This window comes from Limanda limanda, chromosome 14 (genome assembly GCF_963576545.1).
Source record: "Limanda limanda chromosome 14, fLimLim1.1, whole genome shotgun sequence".
NCBI lineage: Eukaryota > Metazoa > Chordata > Actinopteri > Pleuronectiformes > Pleuronectidae > Limanda > Limanda limanda.
Window position 1 is genome coordinate 4,617,083 of NC_083649.1, and position 15,664 is coordinate 4,632,746.

The window sequence follows — 15,664 nt, forward strand, 5'->3', positions numbered from 1 at the left end:
AGACTCATCATCCTGTCGTCCCAGCTGTCCTTCCTCCTCCTCCGCCCCCCCCCGGCTGCACCAGATCGGACTCCGGCCTTCATCTTCCTCACTCTTCTTCTCTGGATTCGTGGTCGGCCACAGCGACACGTCTGTGGGAATATGAATACTTCCTCTCAACAGGGCTCAAATTAAACATATCCAAAATGCTCTTACATGTACAATAGGATTTAGCCGGCTGATCTTTAATTTGATTTCAGATTCTAAATTTCATAATCCTGATTTATCGTATGATCAGTGATATTAAAATGAGCAGATTCCTTTTATTCAATTAGATCTTCGAGAATCCCTGGAACAGCACAAGAAACGCCTTCACTCTGTCACGTGAATTAAAGCAAAGCTGCAGGAAGTAAACGAGTCGAGAGTCTTAACAAAGCAAGTAGCGAAACGTCATCCTGCTGAATTATGCAGAAAAGTTTAGAGGAACAGATTTTATCTTCTCAAGTCCACCTCCCACATTCAGTCTGCTTGACACTAATATTTAGTGTTGTGTAGGAGCAGATGAATTATACATTAATAACCCACATATTTGAAGATGTTGCACTTTAATGATACGATTGTAAAAGTGTCGGGTGGTGCACGCCCTTCCGTCCCTCACCCCTCACGTAGGCGTCTCCTACTCAGATTGAGAAGTTTGGTGTTATGCATCCGGAGAGTTTCAGTCTCAGATTCTCCTCGAAACACACAACGCATATCACGGCCTCACAACGTTTCAAACACACAAGGCGATGGACACACAACTTCATCTGTTTTGCAGATATGAATGTTGTCTTCAAGTGAAAAAGACGTCCAGCAGCTGCGAGATTATGATTTATTGTCCAGTGAGAACAAAGCAAACAAGAACAGCACGTTAATGAAAGTGAAAAAGAAACTAAATCGATCTAAAATTAACAAAACTCACTATCTCAAAATGTTAGGGAATCAAAAAACAGTCCTGGATCCACTCCATAATTTGAAGGATCTATATCTTTGCAAGTGCTGCACCTGTCCACCAAATTATATCCATTATATAGTTTTTGCGTAATCCTGATAACTAACTAACAGACAAATGGAAACTGGAAGGAGATAGATGGGAATCAGATTGTAATGAACCTACAGATGCTTTACTGGGGGTGCACCGTTCAGACGTGACATTAAAACTCTTAACGGGGTTTCTGCAGTTCATCTTTGAACTCTGAACCATCAGTGGCCAAAACCATCTTGTAGTTTCAAAGACACAAATCAGCTACAGCATAAAAACAAGATGTTTTAACATTCCAGTTTGGGACAAGCTGCCATTACCCAACAATAACAACAACAATAACACAACACAACCTCAACATGCAAAGCTTTATGGGTAAGAGGAGATGAAGGTTGGTTGTTGAAATAAGTTTGATCAACTCACTAAACCAATGCAAAAAAACAACTTTACCTGAACTTTTCCTGCCCGAGGCTTCTTGCAGCGAATATTCATGACATCACAAACAGCCCGATCTCTGAGCCCATTGGCTAACGTCTGATTGGTGATTGGTGCATTGTTTACAGTCCAACTAGCAACGTGAAACACAAGATTGGAGTTTTAGGTCCAGACGACATTGGCTCCACTCTATTTACAGCTCTCTGCACTTAGCCAAATGTTTTTCTCTCCTCTGTTTACCTGCGGGCGACCAAACCAGAAGATTCAGGCCCTAAAAGATCTTGTCCCTCACCTACGAATTCTGCATATTCACATCCAGAATCTATTATAGAGATCGTCTCTCAGTAGACGAGTCGATATATCAAACAGATCGATAGGCACCACCCACTTTAATACTTAATGATCTGATCAGTGTTTATCTCGTTCATTCGTCGTTTCCAGATCACAAAGCGCCGGGTTCCTTATTTGCAGTGCAAATAAAAAGAACAGCTAAGTCTGATATATGCATTTTGAAAAGCAAGTCAAACTGGGGGATGTATAACGGCGACGAGGCTGCGGCGTTGTATCCAATCAGTCCCCTGCCTCCTGTGTGTGTGTGTGTGGTCAGGACTGATTCCTACCGACGTCTTCAGAGTGAACGCTTGAAAGAACAGCTGAAACCTCGAGGGCGAGTGGAGAGCCGGGTGTCAGCCGAGTGCCACTCAGTCCGATTGGAACCGACTGACAATTGAAGGAGCGCGATGAGAGCATAATGGTGTAAGAGTGGCCGTTTATTCAGGAAGTGAGGAAGGTTATGGGTTTGAAAGTGGATTTCATATGCAGCTGATAATTGTGAACGGGGGGGTGGTAACGCACAGCGGCCACCCAGTGAAGGCGCCACGTGATTGGGCAGCTCCTACGATGTCCGTGCATCTTATTGTTTACACTACAGGACACGAGTTTCCAACAAAGACTCGCAGGCAGGATTTTAAAGCTGGATGAAAAAAACGATCCTGCCCGAATGTCAAAAAAGGGCAAAAAATTCAAACGCGGAAAAAAGTTTACGTCAAATATGCGAAGAATAAGAAAAAAAAATACTATCAATAAAAGCATGTATTGTTTACAACAGCCTACTCTCGCTGAAGTTAAAGTCTGCTGCTGAACGGGCGAACACGCTAACGTCGTGCGATGCAAAGCTTTGCCACAAGGGGCTGCGGCGAGAAGGGAGGAGTTTTTAATATACTAGCCGTGTACGTATATTGTTACGATGTTGCTGCACACGTTTATTTTGATTTTTGATTGTTTTTTTTATCGTAAGCAGCTCCACGGTAAATGTATCAAACAGAATGTACATGTTTAACCCTTTCTATTCCACAGTGAACCCTCTGAGAATGTGCACCTCAGTGCTCCGTGTTGTTTTCGTTCCTCATCAGTCAATTCACAACTTCAGGCTTTGTCACTCAAAAACTCCAGATAACTAAAGTTGTACTTCGATTGCTCCAAGCCTGTTTAATTATGTATGTTTTTTTTTTACTTCGTTTAATATTTTATGTTAAAGTTTATCGCCCTGAGTCCCTGTGCAGTCCTGAAACAGAACTGAAACTCTTCTCCTAAGTTGCCCTCGAGGACCAGTAGGCTGGGATGCATGCCATGTATTCGTGATTTTATGAGTTTGATTCTGCAGTATAACCTTTTCTGCATGTCCCCTGCACCACCCACGTTTCTTGTAAATTCCCACCGTGGCGTGCACTGACTGGTAAAACAGAGACACACACAGATATCATGTACGTTCCCTGCAATTCAGCGAACAGCTTTTTTGGCTTCACAGTAAATCTGCTTTCAGACATGAACATTTTCCTGAGAATTTCTGGAGGATCTGAATGTGAGAACAAAGACGTTAGAGTCGGTTGCTCCAGACATTTTCTGGAAGTTTTCCTTCCCGCTCCTGAATAAAATATCCAGAAAATGTCTGACAGCGAGCGAATGGGCCTGTTGATGATGTTTCCACAAGCAAATTCATACTTTCAAATGCAGACACTCGTTTTAATGTGAAATGCTCCGTGGCCATGTACATGTGACTGGAGCGAGTACACAACCTATAGCAGAGAATATGGTCGACCTTTTACAAGCAGCTGACGTGAAACGGAGGAGACACAGACAAAGATGTCGAGATTCCAAATCTTTTGGAATCTCTGTAAACGAAAAAACAGCAGATTTCTGCAGCGTAATTCAAATCTAACCTCCCACTCCTCACCTCAAGCTCCCAGATTCTCCCGTGTTCTCCACATGAGAAACCGTCCATGTTCATGTCTGAAAACAGCCTCAGTGATTTAACGAGGTCTAATCCCTGCTGAGCGGATACTTACAATCAGCCCATTTGAACTATTACACTCATTTTAAAGAAAAAAATGTGATTTTGACATGTGAGACCTTAAACAGCAGAATGTTTCCCAGCATCACGTCCGGCCTCACGTCTCCGTTTCCTCAAAGTGTTAAACAGCCTCTTCAGCCACATCACCCCCCCCCCACACACACCCTCTCTCTCTCTGTGGAATATGTAATGATTACAACCGACATGTGGTTTTGATTTTGTAATATGTCTGCCTTTGTATGCAAGCTCAACATTATGAAAACAAAAGGAGAAAAAAAAAAACATATCTGCATGCATATGTTCCTGGTTTTGTCACGAGATGACTTTGCCTAATGTTTGATACTGTTTTCTGTATAAAAAAAGACAAAACACACACACACACACACACGACTGTGGATGCTCTAAGATTATGCTATAAGTCAGTCTTTTCTTCTGGACAACATTTTTGTACCTTTGGACACTATCGCACTGTTGCCTGTTTGGCTGCTGTATTGATTATCTGGAAGCGTGACTTGATGTAAACGAAAAAATCTCTCCTCTGTTGTTTTGTTTCCTTTCTAACACTCAGGCACTTGTTTGCATTATTCCGGTTCGTTGAATGTATGACTATAAATTATTGTCCCAAATTATATTTTAGTCCTATGCCAAATGGACAAGTTATTGTGCCGCTCCTTGTTTCTGTTTCTGCATTTTTGCACCACACGCTTTTCAAACAATGACTACAGACGTCATTTCAATGATTTTAAACTTCAGAAAACATGCAACTGCACAAAACATAATCAAAACAAATCTTTCTACACAGGTTTGACATGTGCAGGGTCGTTGCACAGAACCCACTTTAATTATTAGATTTTTTTTGGTCTGAAACTACCTGACGAGGCCTCTTGTCACCAGGTTTCTGCAAAACTCTTTGTTATTTTATAAGTTTGGTTTATAACTAGAACATCTGTCATATCATGTGTTTCATGGAGAGGGTTGGACACAGGGCCCCACTGGTCCCTTTGACCTGGGCCCCCCAAAGTCCTGCACACTACGTAGGAGAAGGAAAACACACTGAGATGTAAATCAAATGAAACCCGAGATACCTCAACAATCTCCTCATCAAACCACATTTAAATTCATCTAATGCAAATTTTGTATGTGCAGCCAAATAGCAAAAACTCATAATTGTCAGACCTGATTCTTTTCATCAAGAGCCATGAAAGATCTCTTAGGAAACAGGTGAATCTCATAATTTTATAGAAAATGAAAAAAGAAATTCTAAATCTGCCCTTAAACTTAATGGTTTGACACTTCTTTGATATTTTTTATACTTCCCGTTGCAGGGTCAGTTATCTCTGCACACTGAGGTGATAATAACAGAGACACGGTGTAAAGCTGAAGGAAAGGATCAGATTATTAGTCTCGTTAAAGTTGTGCAAGTTGTGTAGGTCAGACCAGGGTCCGTGCTAATTGTGGCTGCTCACAGCAGGGGGTTCCTGGCTGCTCAGTGACACCAGTGCTCTGTATTTTGACTGGGAAGCAACAGGAAGCTTCACTACTGCTGGGTTTCCTCCCACTGTTCGGCCAGTGTGGTCACGCAAGTTCAAGCCTCTGTGTTGCAAGAGAGATTTCATCTTTTATGTGTTTTTTGTAAAATCATTATAATCTTTTCAGATGACTCAACATACAGTATCTAAATAATTAATTTAGATAATGAATTTATGAGCGGCACTCTGATAGAGGACGTCCCTGAAGTGAGTTCTCTCTTTAACATTTCACCATGTTAAACATCTGAGTTTCACAACAGAGCCTTTTCAAAATTAACATTTGACCTGAAGGTAACTCTCAAGAATCACTTAAGTTATTACAATTCATCCTGAGGGAAGATGTTCGTACTTTCATGAAAAATCCAGACGACAGCTGCTGAGGAACTTTACTTCATATCCTGAATGTCAATGTGATGATGGCAGAGTTTTAGGATTTATTGTTTAACCATTAATATCTGACACAAAACGTTGTGTTAGATTAGAAAAGATAATATTCCATTAGTCCCACAACGAGGCGATTTACAATGTTACAGCAGCAATTGCAGTATGCCAAATAATGTTTATAGTTTATTGTATATATATTGTATATTTTAATGTAGAATTAAATAATAATTAGTTTTATTCGGGGATCACAAGAAGCACATTATCCCTCCAGTATGATAAATGCCCTTCACAATACAATATATAATACAATTATAGAGACATTATACAGATTAGTATTAGAGTTCTAGCAAAGTGGCTTGACTAAAGCTAATTATATCCAAAGTACTGCTTCAATACTGACTATGTTAAATTGTATATAGTCTCTATAGGTATCGAGTCCCAGCAGAAAGTATTTTAACTTCTGTTTTGAAACGAGAGCTGTTCCATTCCATAACTCTGCTGAGCTGCACGTGGCTAATTTAAAGACAGGCCGTTTCCCAGGTGGTGTTTCCCTGCAGGGACGTTTTACGATTCAAGAAGATTCAGATCTACTTCCTCTGCTCCTAGTTACTCTTGCAGAAAACCCACCGGGCTGCCGGGCACTGATTCAGATGCAGGGAAGCAAAGGGAAATCAATTAGCTGTGTGACTGTCTGTGTTTCTTTGTGCCCTCATCACCTAATGCGGCTCGTTATCACCCGACAAGGAAGGAGTCTGAACTCTCCATCAGCAACTTTCAGGCGCTAATGTCCTCATATGGTGTGATAGCAGTTATCTGTACTAACTGTTTTTCAAGGACCTCACTCCCACTTTAAAAGTCGGAACCATGCTTTATAATAACTCTTTGAACTTTAACAACACTTGGCCATCATTCAATCAATCTGTAATTGCCCGTATGACGATGTGGTAGGTGACTTGGTGATGGAGAACCAAAGCTCGGAAAAACATGACACTCTCCAGAATCAATCATCATGAAACAACTGACTGCCACCTGCTAATAAACCCAGAAGAAGAAGACACAGTAGATGGAGGTAATGCGTCTTGATGTTGGTTAAATCGACATCAAATCGAACAACGAAGAGGAAGACCTGTATTTTAAAAGTACTAACCTGTGTAGCCTACAACGTTCAGTCACTGTGTACAATTCTGTTGGGTGCAAAGCTAAAAGTGAACAAATAAGACTTGGGCAGACACGAGGCTTCGTAATTAACTTTACTTGATTAACTTTATCTCATGTTTTTAATGGATGTACTTTGGGAAGAGATAAACAGAAATACTGAGCAGAAAAGTTTTACTCAGACACTTTTGTTCTTCCTCCCACTTTTCAATTTCATATCACTGCTCATCCCTTCATACATTTAATGACTTGGCAGAAAATCAAGGCCCAGCTCATCACAAACCTGCAAAACATCATCACTGCAAGTATCTCCAGACGTCTGTTCTCTAAACACTGCAGCCAACTTTACAAAGGAGAAGCAGAAATGCACAGTTATTCTTGTGCTCTCAGTGGAGACGGCGGTAAATTGTGTGACAGCTTATTGAAAGGACATTTCCATGGATCTATACAGAGGAAAAGCTCATTTACTTCCCCGTCAGAAGTATATTTTAGCACATTTTGAACTTGTGATGTATTTCACTGAGGAAAATGAGGAAATTCAAGCTTTCAGCCGCCGTCTGTCTGACAAATGGAAAAATGCATGAAATGACGAACGAGCGGCCTTTTCGACTCGATGGATCGTGGATCTGAACTGTAGTTACAGGAAAAAAACCATTACAGTGCGCGACAAGACAGATGCAGCAATTAAGACGACACGGGCCAAGTGTGACCATGGCAACGGCACTAACCACACACACCACGAACTGAAGCCATAAGGCCTCACTGCAATTTTTTTTAATCTACTGGACGGGACGTTCCTAGCAGATATAGAGACGAGCGACCAATTCATAACTGCTATTAACATTTAAATTGGAAATCCAAATCTTTTTCTTTTAAATTGACATAAAAAATAGAGTAACTTCTCCCAAAGCAGGTTTCATTTTGGCAAGAATGGCACAAACCGCTTGAAGCTTAAGATGATGGGGTTGAAAAACTGAAAAGCTTAAATTGGGTCATTTCAAATTTTGGAGTCGGGCTGAATTCTGCCTTTATGGAGCCATGTTCTATAACGACGAAGACTGAATGATTCATCATCATCTAACTGGCTTAATCTCTACAGCAACAGCAGCTGAGGTTGATGTAATGTAGTCTTTATGTCTCCTAAGCCAAAAGAAACTGGATCAAATGGACAAAATATTAATTAAAGGAAAAAAACATTGGTCCATCTCACCTCAGAAGTATATTCTGAATTTACAACATTGATTTTATGATACATTTGTTTCTATTTCAGTTGTTCTTGGTGCTTATGTAACCTGTGGGTTGAGGGGACAGGCTTTGGTATTTTCTGTTCTTTGAGAGTGTACAAAGTCCAGTGGACCGTGAAGAATGGTGTTTGCACAGATCCCAGTTGTGTGCACTGGTGGAGGGAGGTACTTCTGAGACCCGCTCCGCGTCCTGCCAACACCCTGGTCGTTCTCAGGATTTCATCTGGGTCACGAGGAGGAGATTACAGCTTACCCCTGTCCTCCATGTTTCATGCCTCTGTCGGGCTCTGCTGCCTCTTAAATGACACCGAGCAGCAGCACAGAAACTGAACGTGTGTGGAATGCATTCATAATTCACTCTGGAAATATCTCACCCCCCAAATATCTCATTAAGTCCCCGATTGGAGCATATGGAGGTTTATAATCCTTGAACAAAGGGCAAACCTCTGACTCCCAGCACCTGATTATATCATTTCTGGAAAATGTCGGATGACTCAGACACACACAGGATAGACGGAGCAAACACAAAACTAATGCTCGGCTCATAAGCAGGTGGCCGATATCTGTTTTTACTCAGTGCAATAAAAACTCCCAGGTTAACCTCTGGAAAAGCAAATTTCCAGAAGTAAGATGATGTTTTTGAGACCTGGTGACATTTCTCAGCATTGTTTCCTTTTGTGGAAATCTATTTTTGTTGAGAATTTTCTTATAGTAGCTAAGTGTGAACTGCACTAAAAAATTAAAATTACTGAATAGTAATTTGAGTAAAATTCAAACTGTGTTGGGGTGTAATAAAATACATCCATCGATTATCTACCCAGCTTCTTGTTAGAGGGTTGGGGAGGAGTCAACCCAGCTGACATTGGGTGAGAGGTTGGATCCACCCTGGTCAGGTTGGAGAGTTCTTCAGGGAAACAAACAATCATCCACACGCCCACAGTCAATTTAAAGTCTCCAATTAACAGAATGAACTCCTGATCCACATGTCTGAAGCCGCAGGAACCCAGAAACCCCCCCCCCCACACACACACAGGGAGACATAGAAAGATGCCAAGCTGGGATTCGAACCAGGAATTTTGAGATGACCCCTGGAGCACCACGCAGATACATGTAAAAGTGCAAGAGATTTAGAATATTGTAAATCATGATTTTTCCTAATTTGAATGGTCAACAACCTGTTTTGGGAACATTTGACTCTACAACAGGAGCAAACGTGGCTTCAGGGCCATTAAATAAAGTCTTCATCAGTTTCCTCAGTCTGTTTCATCCTTTGGTCCAAAGCATCACAAAGCAGCCAAGTTTGTAAACTCTGTGTGTGTGTTTGTGTGTCTATGTGCAGTTTCTTTGTGCTATTAGCAGAGTTTTTGTGTACCAGAGTCATCGCAAATCCTCTTATCTGCTGCGGCTCGTGGTCGCTGATGTGTGAAGTTCTTTTGTGCACCTCAGGACAACCGTATCTTGAAAAGTGCTGAGTGGGCTGATAAACTACAGTTGCTCAGGGTCTGGAAGCTGCAGGAAGTCAGTCTGCTGGAAGTCGGGAGTATTTGTGAGAAGCGGAAACATCTGACTCATCAGTTTCTGACCGATAAATGGTATTTGACCATCTATTCACACGGATTCCAGAAGGTATTTCAAGGTGTTGGGCTTTATTTATTTGTCTGGGCTGCTCCAACCTGCAAGACACATAATGCACTGAATGCGTCTTCTCCTACCGCCTGCGACTCCGAGCTTTGTTCCTCCATCTATATCTACAATGTGCAAATGGAGCGTGAACTCGGCTTCAGTATCTTTGTGCAGCTTTCAAATGAATCTCACCTGAGAACCGTATAGATTATGCTGCACGTATAGATTCTCCCCAATCTGTCAACTTCTCACATAGTCAGCTATCAGCCGCAGCTTCTGTAATTCTTCTTTTAAGATCCATGGCTCCATCTTTTCAGTAAAAGCAATCATCGTGCTGCTGCCAGAGTTTTAAAATGCTCTGCTGCTCTGCTGCCTTTGGCTGTCATTTCAGTACGGTTTAATTCACTCCACCTCCTCTCCACCTCCTCCTGCGATAATTCTCCTCCTCACAGGGAGATTCAAACTCCACCGGCAGGATTTCCAGTTTGATGGTTGACTCTCAAATTTTTCATATTTGACGATTAATGACTGCAAATATGTGACGTCCCACCGAGATATTTTTCATGCAAATTAAACGAGAACCATTTAAAAACATTGTCAGACCTTTGGAATTAAAGAGCAGAGATTTTCTCCCCACCGGGCTCTGATCTTTTTCTATTTACCCACTCACACAATTCAGAGGAAAAACGTGGCAGCACTCAGAACAGGAACAAGCAAATAAACACAAGTTAGTCAAAAGCAATCTGTGAGAAGCATCTCTCACACGGTACATAACAGGAGAACGTTTTTGTGGGCGAATGAAAACACGTCGTGAGTTCAGACTCGTTCTAAAAGCAAATGTGAAAGGAACCTGCTTTTAAAATGGATCCAAGAACAAGAACACACAGTTTTTTCTGTTCTCATTTGATCTGTTTCTGTAAATCTGTGTTTTTTACAGTTTGGTCCTCAGACTGTAATAAAAGATGGACGACATTGTTCCTTGGTTCATTTCTGGGCAGTGGAGACAGGTCCTCCATCTTTATTTACAGTCTCTGACTAAAACTAATGAATTCATCCTCTGAAGCTAAATACATAAACAGCCCATTTTGTGATGACACATCCATCCAGCATTTAGCACCAGGTCAGTAGAGTGGCTTTTATTTAGGTTTGAATATAGTGAAGATTTAAAGCTGCAGAGTTTCAAGCAGCGTTTGGGCCTGAAACTAATCGAAGTTCGAAATCCAATGCACATGTTTCCCATCATGCACCAGGTGTGAAGAATGTGAGGGAGCAACAACCTCGGGTGAGGTGTGAAAGTTACATTTTCTGTTATCGGTTTGTTTTATTTGTTTTATTTATAACCGTCTTTGTTTTCTTTTACTCTGTTATGCACCATGAAAATCAATTTATTATGTTATTTTAGCCTTAACATCCCACTACAAATAAGTATGGGTTATTTCCTTGAGCATAGTCTGCAGAGTTGTGGACTGTGTTTAAAACAGAGTTCTCTGAAGGTCAACCAGTGGAGCCAGCATCCAATTGCTGATTTCACACAACTACTTCAGTTGCTTTTGGTTTGTATCACACCGGGATTGCCTGCCAGGAGGAACTTGCAAAACTGTGGGCTGTTATCTCCAAAATGGCCTCCAATTGTATGATTGGTCACGTCGAGACGAGAAAAACAGGCGGGGGACAAGAGTTCCTGGAGAGACATTTGATGAGACCGGGAGGAAGTTAAAACGAAAATGGAACAAGCTTCACAATCAATTTGACAAGGACTTTTAACAGAGAAAGGAAACAGAGGGAAAGGAAAAAGAGCTGGAAGGGAAAAACACTGAGTGAGTTGTTCAACCAGCTCTGGTTAAAACAAACCTTCGCCTTCAAATGTGCCTATCCAGTGTTTTTTATTCTCCTTTCAGCTGAAGACTAAAGAGGAGAAGTGAACAGGAAGCTTCACGGCTCCTGTGGAGTGGAGAGAAAAGCCATGAGTGACTTGACATATGGAGGAAACTTAATGGACAGCAGGTAATGGCTGAACACTTTCCTGTTATCTGTTAATGGCTGAACACTGAAGCACACATACTTAATTGAATGGATAAATGGTTCGAGGTTCAATTCCTTTCACTTACTGGTACAAAGGTTTAAAAGACCCACTTGTAAGTATGGCGATGGAAATACATTAAACAGGTTCCATATACAGAGACTATATAGATGTATATATAATAAACTCCTCCATGTTAGTGGATGGAACATGATGCTGGGTCACATTAATGTTTCTAAAAGATGGTTTCTTTCATTTGAGGTCGTCCTTAGTGTTAATGTCTCTGATAAGTTTGGTGTTAAGTAGTAATGATTGGCAGCTGAGACTGACCCGTGATTGGCCGAGGACTCGTACATGGCGGCACCCACTGACCTTAAATAAAGATGGACGACATGACAACTCCTCAAAACAGAAGCCAATTAATTAAGCATTTCCAGTCTTGTTTGTACCCACAAAAATAACAATATAACAGAAATATGACCATAAGAGTCCTGAAGTGTCAACACATACGTTTTACAGTTTATTATCCTGGTGGAACATCACAATAAAAGGAAATCACAGAAAATATTTTTTAATCTACAACTATTAGATCATCTGTCATAATATATAAACATTAAACATAATGAAAAAAACCTCTCTTGGAATGCCTCAGTGGTATTAAACTGTGAACAGTTAATGTCCTTATTACGTTGTCTGTTTGTTTATTTGTCTGGGGAACGAATTTGCTTTCAGATTTCCATGTGAAGATTAACAGTTCAATAGTTATCCGTCACCAGGGAAACATTTTTAATACAATTATCTCTGTGTTGTGGCAGCGGCACCCCCGTCCCTGTTTGTCTAATTAATACTTTGTTTTGTGGGCTGTTAACAGCTAAATGTTCCTGCACTTACATGTAGAGTGTTGGCTGGAAATACTAGAGCACCAGAGGCCCTCAGCTACAGACAATTAACACCACAGTGCCTCTGTGAGTTTTTTTAAATTTATTTAGACGGGAATAAACTTGTGGTTTAAGACTTCAGGTGAAATGCAGACATGTAGACTTTGGTTGGCAGAAGGGTACAGGAGCAGTGGTACTTGTTTATCTAAAACAAACACATTTGAAGAGTCTGTCGGAGGGAGAGATGCCGAGGAGCAGAAGTCTGGTGATATTCAGGATGTGGCGTGTCAAGTTTCAAACCAGGATTAGAAAGCACTTCAAGATGGCTCGCTGTCGGCTAGAGATTTGGAAGAAGGGATTAAAGGTTGGTGCACGGCTTCTTCCTCAAGGCCCAAAATGCTCCACACACAATGGGAAGGAAGACACTTATTCAAACCCTGAAGACTTTAACCCAAATAACTGCTGCTAGTACTGCAAAACCTCTTTTCACATTTGTGTGTCATACGTGGTTAGCACATGCACAGCAGAGCCCAGGAGACGAAGCTGGATATGAGTCATTCATGGCTGAATGAACCTATTATGGGGCACCGGGGTAAAAATATACCGATAGGGCCCCTCAGCCTCCTGAGATCACTGTATGTACTCTGTCGTCTCACATTTCCATCAAGTACAATGCACACAAATTACTGGAGGGTCTAATTGAACCATAGACAATGTGTCTCCACTTCCTCCCACTGTACTCCCATACACTGGAGACAGTGTGCCATAGAGATAAGGGGATGGAGCCACGGTATTAAGACCTTTTACTTTGGTCCATGTCCCATCTGCTAACATGGAGGAGGTGGGGTTTATGATCTGATATGCAGCCAGCCACTAGAGGGCGATCAGGACGCTTTGGCTTCACTTTTGAGAGTCGCCATGTCGTCAATCTTTATCTCCAGTGTATTGATCTTTATTTCAGAACATGCACTACTGAAATAAAGATTGTTTTCTGAACTTTATTTTGACATGAGGCCCCTCAAGAAGACAATGCAAATTATTCTAGAGAAACGTTTTTTTTTTATGTTGTTAAAATGTCTTTAAAATATGCAATTGGTTAAATTAGCAAAAAACAAATGGAACAGGAAGTTTCAGGACAGATCGGCGGATTAGGAGAATAAAGGTGAAGAGATCCTCCCCTGCAACATTTAATAATGAAAACATGTTCCTGGTCGTAGGTGGAAATTGAGATTATTAGTTTAGTCCGACTTAATCACACCCTGCAAAACTTTGAAAACACATTTCCGCCGCGGCCTCACAGCTGGAGGTGACATTTCACACATGCACTGGAAATACAACAGGATGCCAATTACCGAGCATTTAACCGTAACATCATTTAAAAACATGCTGGTTCCCCTTTTACCACCGGCCAAGAAGTGAAATCCCTGCTCCGACTTCTGCTGTAACTAAGCAACTGAAAGGTGAACAGTCGGCTTCCTGTTGTCAAGAGCATGACCACATGAGTGATTTCAGATGAGTGAGAATGGACGAAGATGAATTCAGCTATAACGGTAATCTGGATGGAGTAAATTTTGTTTTAAAACAGTGGCTGCATGTCAGTGCATATTGTTTTTTCCATTATGATAAACTTGGACGTCTCAGTGGAACGGTGCATGTATAAAAATAACAGCTGTCTTTTTCAGCTACAGGAAAACAATCCGTCCCAGATCATCTGAGTTGATGTAAATAAACCAGAGTGCAGCCGAATTAACCTTAAACCTCACATCCAGTGTGCAGCACAATGCACTTTATGGAGCAATCCCCAGGAAAACCACATTTCCCATGATGCCTGGCTCCACTGCAGACCCGCCCCCCTCGGTTGAATGGCAAGTTGTTTGTTTCACTGGGACCAGCTGCTAACTCTTCCAGCAGGAGAGCAAACATGGGGACCAACACTGAGCAGATCCCACAAGCTGCAGGCAGCTGCTCACTCACCCACTTCCACTCGCAGGGGTTCTCTTCAAAATAAAGGCACAGGGAGGATGACGATGATAATACAGAATAAAATAATTCCTTTTAAAATAATTAAGATGCAACTACTAAGGTCATAAATCTAAAAATCTACAACTTCATTATATTGTCCCCATAACTTAACTTAGTTATACTTGCTAGGACAGTATTAGAACTATGCATTCCCATAATAAAAAACACTTTCTATCCAAAGACATGAATGTGGTTTCACTGTGTAACTTTATATCTGTTTATATATTTCACACAAAAACTGTTGTTAGAATAAATTTGTCCAACCAAAGTTCAAAGAGACTTTTTGCAGCTCAATTGTTGTCAAAGTGATGAAGTTGTATTCTTAATTTTCACGTGCTTCATTTTCTATTTGCGTATGTTTTCTTGATTTGTACGTGTTTATTTCATGTGCACGTGTTTTGATAATTAGAAGTTTTCTTAATTTGCATTCGATTTTTCTATTTGCATGTGTTTTCTTAGTTTGCAGGTGTTTTATCTATTTGCATGTTTTGCTGATTCGTTTTTTCTATTTGCATGTGTTGTAGAAATTAGTCGTTTACTTAATTTGCAGCTGCATGTTTTCCACATGTATGTGTTTCTCCTATTTGCGTCTATTTGAACGTGTTTTTTTTCTATTAAAATGTGTTTTCTTAGTTTGCACTTGTTTATCTATTTGCGTCTGTTTTGTTGATTTGAACGTGTTTTTTTTATATTTAAATGTGTTTTCTTAGTTTGCACTTATTTACCTATTTGCATGTTTCTTAATTTGCAGGTGTATTTTTTCTATGTGCATGTGTTTCTCCTTTTTGCTTTTGTTTTCTTGATTTGAACATGGTTTTTTTTCTATTTACATGTTTTCTTAGTTTGCACTTGTTTATCTATTTGCATGTTTTGCTGATTTGCACGTGTATTTTTTCAATGTGCATGTGTTTCTCCTCCTTGCTTCTGTTTTCTTGATTTGAATGTGTATTTTTTCTATTTACATGTGTTTTCTTAGTTTGCACTTGTTTATCTATTCGCATGTTTCTTATTTTGCATGTGTATT